This window comes from Erinaceus europaeus, chromosome 15 (genome assembly GCF_950295315.1).
Source record: "Erinaceus europaeus chromosome 15, mEriEur2.1, whole genome shotgun sequence".
NCBI classification, from domain to species: domain Eukaryota; kingdom Metazoa; phylum Chordata; class Mammalia; order Eulipotyphla; family Erinaceidae; genus Erinaceus; species Erinaceus europaeus.
Genome location: NC_080176.1, coordinates 74,538,472 through 74,545,013, shown reverse-complemented (window position 1 = coordinate 74,545,013; position 6,542 = coordinate 74,538,472). Strand labels below are relative to the sequence as shown.

Here is a 6,542-nt window from a genome sequence, read left to right as displayed (position 1 = left end):
CCACTCAAACTTTTTTTTTTAAATAAAGGAGGCATTGATAAAACCATAGGATAAGAGGGGTACAACTCCACACAACTCCCACCACCAGAACTCCGTATCCCATCCCCTTCCCTGATAGCTTTCCTATTCTTTAACCCTCTGGGAGTATGGACCCAAGGTCATTGTGGGTGCAGAAGGTGGGAGGTCTGGCTTCTGTAATTGCTTCCCCACTGAACATGGGTGTTGACAGGTCGATCCATACTCCCAGCCTGCCTCTCTCTTTCCTTAGTGGGGTAGGTCTCTGGGGAATGAGAGCTCCAGGACACATTGGTGGGGTTTTCTGTCTAGGGAAGTCTGATTGGTATCATGCTAGCATCTGGAATCTGGTGACTGAAAAGAGAGTTAACATATAAAGCCAAACAAATTGTTCATGATTGTTAATCATGAACCTAAAGGCTGGAATAGTGCAGATGAAGAGATGGGGGGAGTTTTGTAGAAAGCTAGTAGGCATATTTTAGTTATATTCCAAAGGACCTGTGGCTATATTAGTTTTTTTTTCCCTGTCCCCAAAATCTGATATGCAGGTGGATCCAAGTTATTGTCTGGGGAGATGATATCATGGCTGGAAAAGACCAGAAAGCTGGATCAAGGAAGAGAGTAGCTCCCTAATATGGGAAAGGTGTATAAATATTGTTTACTATAAACTCCATCGATTTGATGTGATCTAGGGCCCATATTCAGCTTAGAAACCTATGTGACCTCTACATCCCTCTAGATCTGAGCTCACATTCTGTGGTCATGAGTAGGAACATTCCAAGCTGCCCCAATATCAACCCGTTTTCCTCAGTTGTAACACAGAGTATGTTGTCCAGCCTCCCTTTGGAGGATGGAATATTCTCTACCGTTGTTGATCCAAGTTGAGGGCAAGGTCCTATGGAGAGCCCACAAAGGGGTCTATTGTGTTGTTCCTGATAGAAGTGACTGGTAACAATGGAGAGGGATTTATTTGAGGTCTAGGCCCATCATGTCTGTTTGGGAACCTCAGGACTCCCCGAACGGGGCCCCAGCACAATTTTATTTTTTTAAGATTTTTTTATTTATGAGAAAGAGACGAGGGATCTAGAGTATCACATCACTCTGGTTACTGTGATACTCTGGTTACAGACTCAGGACCTATTGCTTGAAATGCCAATGCTGTAGTCACTGGGCCACCTCCTGGGCCACACTGTTCTTTTAAAAATATATATATCTTTATTGAGGACTAATTCTTTACACTTGACAGTAAAATACAATAGTTTGGGGGACAAGGATATAATGCAGTGGGCAAAGCACAACATGGTACAAAGCTCAAGGACCAGCCTGAGGATCCCAGATTGAGCCCTTGGCGACCCACATGCAGGGGGATCGCTTCACAAGTAGTGAAGCAGGTCTGCAGGTGTCCATCTTTCTCTCTCCCTCTCTGTCTTTCCTCCTTGATTTCTCTCTGTTCTATCCAACAACAACAAGGGCAGAAAAAATGGGAAAAAATAGCCTCCAGGAGCAGTGGATTCGTAGTGCAGGCACTGAGCCCCAGTGATAATGGGGGGGGGCAAAAAATAAATACAATAGGTTTGTACATGCATAACATTTCCCAGTTTTCCACATAAAAGTTCATACCCCACTAGGTGGTCCTCTGCCATAATGTTCGAGGAGGGGCCACACTGGTCTAATTCATTCTATTCTATTCCATTCCATTCCATTACACTCCACTCCACTCCATTCCACTCCACTCCATTCCATTCCACTCCACTCCATTCCACTCCATTCCACCAGCCCTCAGGCGTGAATGTCATTTGCTCCTCATGCTTTCATCACACAGGGAGTTCTGGGACCTTCAGGAGCTCTTACCCAAAAACTGGAGATAGGGGCAGTCCTGTTTGTCAGAATGGAGGACAGCAGAGAAATCAGCAAGGTTACTTCTGCTTTTGCCCCTGGACACCAGCAATCTTCTCACCTTCCCTCCAGCCTCCCCCCTACCCCCTACCCCCAAAATTGGTTTCCCGTCTGTGTCCTTCACCACCACTATTGCCACATCTGATGACCCCCATTCTCCCCAGTTCAAATGAGAAGTTTGCTGAACACTCCTGGTAACAAACTGAAAAGGCAACTTGGGTTGCATCTTTGCGAGACATCCCACTGTGGAGCTGGGGGAGAGCCTCACAGGGCTGAGAAGCATTGCACGGAGGGAATGGTGTGCAGACAACTGTCCTCAGGAGATACAGTGTACTCATCACTATTTCCCTAATAAAACAGTAAAATTTAATGAGAACAGTCCTCCCATGCATACTTCAGATTTTCAGTTGCACAGCTAAAACCCAAATGACACCACAACTAGGATGTCAGCATAGATGACTGAGCTCCTAATTGGGTCTTTTTGTGTCCATGTGAGCAAATATACCTAAAAGGAAATTTACCACTGAAACCACTTCATTACATAGCCCAGTGGCATCGGGTTCACTCATGGTGCTGAACAACCACCAGCACTGTCCGTCTCTAAAACTTCTCATCTCCCCAAGCTGACACTTTTCCTGATAAACAATGATTCACCACTGCTCCCTCCCTGGACCACTGGAAGTAACCATTCTGTGTCTGACTCTTTTTGAATCTGGCTACCCCTCATGGAAGTAGCATCACAGAGTGTTCGTCCTTCTGTGTTATTTCACCCAGTGCAATGTTTTCACGTCCCCTCTATAGCCTTGGTCAGAACTTCTTCCTCTGTAAGGAGCAGAGGTGTTGCATCATGTGTTTGTACCACACCTTGTTCTCCCGTCCACATGCCAATGAAGACATGGCTTCTCTCTAACTTCCCAACATCATAAATTGTGCTGCTAGGAACAGATCGTTGTTTCAGTCTGTCTTCAGTTCTCTGGGGGTGTGTAGTCAGAAGTGGAATTGCTGGATCACGTGGTGAACTGGTCACTGGGGGGATCTGAGGGGTTACCACACCTTTCTCCTCATTTGATCTTGACCATCACTTTATACAACAGGTATTCTTAAGGATATTTTTTTAATTGGGGAGATTTTTTAAAATTTATTTCTTTATTGGGGAATTAATGTTTTACATTCAACAGTAAATATAATAGTTTGTACATGCATAGCATTCCCCAGTTTCCCATTTAACAATACAACCCCCACTATGTCATTTATCATCCTTCATGGACCTGTATTCTCCCCATCCACCCAACCCAGAGTCTTTTACTTGGGTGCAATACGCCAATTCCATTTCAGGTTCTACTTGTGTTTTCTTTTCTGATCTTGTTTTTCAATTTCTGCATGAGAGTGAGATCATCATCCCATATTCATCCTTCCGTTTCTGACTTATTTGACTCAACATGATTTTTTCAAGGTCCAGCCAAGATCGGCTGAAAACAGTGAAGTCACCATTTTTTACAGTGGAGTAGTATTCCATTGTGTATATATATACCGCAACTTGCTCAGCCACTCATCTGTTGTTGGACACCTGGGTTGTTTCCAGGTTTTGGCTATTACAAATTGTGCTGCCAAGAACATATGTGTACACAGATCTTTTTGGATGGATGTGTTGAGTTCCTTAGGATATATCCCCAGCAGAGGAATTGCAGGGTCATAGGGTAGGTCCATTTCTAGCCTTCTGAGAGTTCTCCAGACTGTTCTCCAGAGAGGTTGGACCAATTGACATTCCCACCAGCAGTGCAGGAGGGTTCCTTTGACCCCACACCCTCTCCAGCATTTGCTGCTATTACCTTTTCTGATGTATGCCATTCTCACAGGAGTGAAGTGATATCTCATTGTTGTCTTGATTTGCATTTCTCTGACAATCAGAGACTTGGAGCATTTTTTCATGTGTTTCTCGGCCTTTTGGATCTCTTCTGTGGTGAATATTCTGTCCAATTCCTCCCCCCATTTTTGGATGGGGTTATTTGTTGTCTTGTTGTTGAGTCTGGCAAGCTCTTTATATATGTTGGTTATTAAACTCTTATCTGATGTATGGCATGTAAATATCTTCTCCCATTCTGTGAGGGGTCTCTTGGTTTGGGTAGTGGTTTCTTTTGCTGTGAAGAAGCTTTTTATTTGATGTAGTCCCATAGGTTTATACTTGCCTTAGTCTTCTTTGTAATTGGATTCGTTTCATTGAAAATGTCTTTAAAATTTATAAGGAAAAGAGTTCTGCCAATATTTTCCTCTAAGTATTTGATAGTTTGTGGTCTAACATCCAAGTCCTTGATCCACTTGGAATTTGCTTTTGTATTCGGTGAAATACAGTGATTCAGTTTCATTCTTCTGCATGTTTCAACCCATTGTTTCCAACACCATTTGTTGAAGAGACTCTGCTTTCCCCATTTAATAGTCTGGGCCCCTTTGTCAAAGATTAGATGTCCATAGGTGTGGGGCCTCATTTCTGGGCTCTCAATTCTATTCCACTGATCAGTGTGTCTATTCATGTTCCAGTACCAAGCAGTTTTGATGACAATGGCCCTATAATACAGTTTGAGATCTGGGAGTGTGATGCCTCCCGTTCTGTTCTTTTTTCTCAAGATTGTTTTAGCAATTCTAGGTCTTTTCTGGTTCCAGATAAACATTTGTAGCATTTTTTCTATTCTCCTAAAAATGTGCTTGGGATCTTGATGGGGATAGCATTGAATTTGTAGATGGCTCTGGGTAATATATTCATTTTGATGATGTTAATTCTTCCAACCCATGAACATGGAATATCTTTCCACTTCTTTGTGTCTTTTTCAATTTCTTTGAGTAGTGACTCATAATTTTCAGTATACAAGTCTTTCACTTCTTTGGTTAAGTTTACTCCTAGATATTTTATTGTTTTTGTTGCTATAGTAAAAGGAATTGTTTTCTGGATTTCAATTTCTTCTAACTTAGTGTTTGCATAGAGGAATGCCACTGACTTTTGAATGTTCATTTTGTAGCCTGACACCTTACTGTATTGCCTGATGATTTCCAAAAGCTTCTTGCTGGATTCCTTAGGTTTTTCCATGTATACTATCATGTCATCTGCAAATAAGGAGAGTTTGACTTTTTCTCTTCCAATCTGTATCCCTTTAATTCCTTGCTCCTGCCTGATTGTTATGGCAAGAACTTCCAACACTATGTTGAATAGTAATGGTGATAGTGAGCAGCCCTGTCTAGTACCTGATCTGAGGGGAAATGCTTCCAGTCTTTCACCATTGAGTATGATGTTGGCTGTAGGTTTGCTATATATAGACTCCACTATCTTCAGGAATTTTCCATCTATTCCCTTTTTTTGTAGTGTTTTGATCATAAAGGGATGTTGTATTTTGTCAAAGGCTTTCTCTGCATCTATTGATATGACCATGTGGTTTTTGGTCTTGCTTTTGTTGATGTGGTGGATCACATTGATTGATTTACGTATATTAAACCAACCTTGCATGCCTGGGATAAACCCCACTTGGTCATGATGGACAATCCTTTTGATATACTGCTGTATCTGGTTGGCTAGAATTTTGTTCAGTATTTTAGCATCTATGTTCATCAGAGATATTGGTCTGTAGTTTTCTTTTTTGGTTGTGTCCCTGTCTGCTTTTGGTATCAGGGTGATGTTGGCTTCATAGAAGCTGGCAGGGAGTATTCCAGTGACTTCAATCTTCTCGAAGACTTTTAAAAGTAGAGGTATTAGTTCTTCTTTGAAGGTTTTGTAGAATTCATTTGTAAAACCATCTGGTCCAGGACTTTTATTTTTGGGGAGATTTTTGATAACTGTTTCAATTTCATTAGCTGTGATGGGCCTGTTCATATTATCCACTTCCTCTTTACTTAGTTTTGGAAGTTGGTAGGTGTCTAGGAAATCATTCATTTCTTCCAGGTTCTCTAACTTGGTGGCATATAGTTGTTCATAGAAGCCTCGCATGATATGTTGAATTTCTGCGGTGTCTGTTGTGATATCTCCTCTTTCATTTACTATCCGATTTATTTGGGTCTTCTCCCTTTTTTGTTTTGTGAGTCTGGCTAGAGGTTTGTCAATTTTGTTTACTCTTTCGAAGTACCAACATTTACTTTCGTTGATCTTTTGTATGGTTTTCCTATTCTCAATGTTATTTATTTCTGCCCTAACTTTAGTTATTTCTGTCCTTCTGGTTGCTTTAGAGTTCCTTTGTTCTTCTTCTTATAGATCTTTAAGATGTGCAATCAGGCTGTTTATTTGTGCTTTTTCTTGTTTCCTAATGTGTGCTTGTATAGCTATGAACTTCCCTCTTAGGACTGCTTTAGCTGTGTCCCAAATATTTTGATAGCTTGTGTCTTCATTTTCATTGAGGTCTCGAAACATTTTGATTTCTTCCTTGATTTCCTCTTTGACCCAGAAGTTGTTAAGAAGTGTACTGTTGAGCTTCCACATTTTGGCACTGTTACTAAATTTTGTTGATTGTTAAGTGTTAGTTTAATTCCACTGTGGTCTGAGAAGATGCTTGGGATGATTTGGATGCTCTTGAATTGGCTGATGCTGTCTTTGTGGCCTAATATATGGTCTATCCTTGAAAATGACCCATGTGGATTTGAGTAAAATGTGTATT

The 6,542-nt window shown here is 41.3% G+C and overlaps 1 protein-coding gene across 6 annotated transcripts in view; it reads left to right on the top strand.

Moving 5' to 3' along the window:
- CCBE1 (collagen and calcium binding EGF domains 1) overlaps positions 1-6,542 on the top strand; it is a 238,019-nt gene that overhangs the window by 186,451 nt on the left and 45,026 nt on the right. The window lies entirely within an intron of this gene.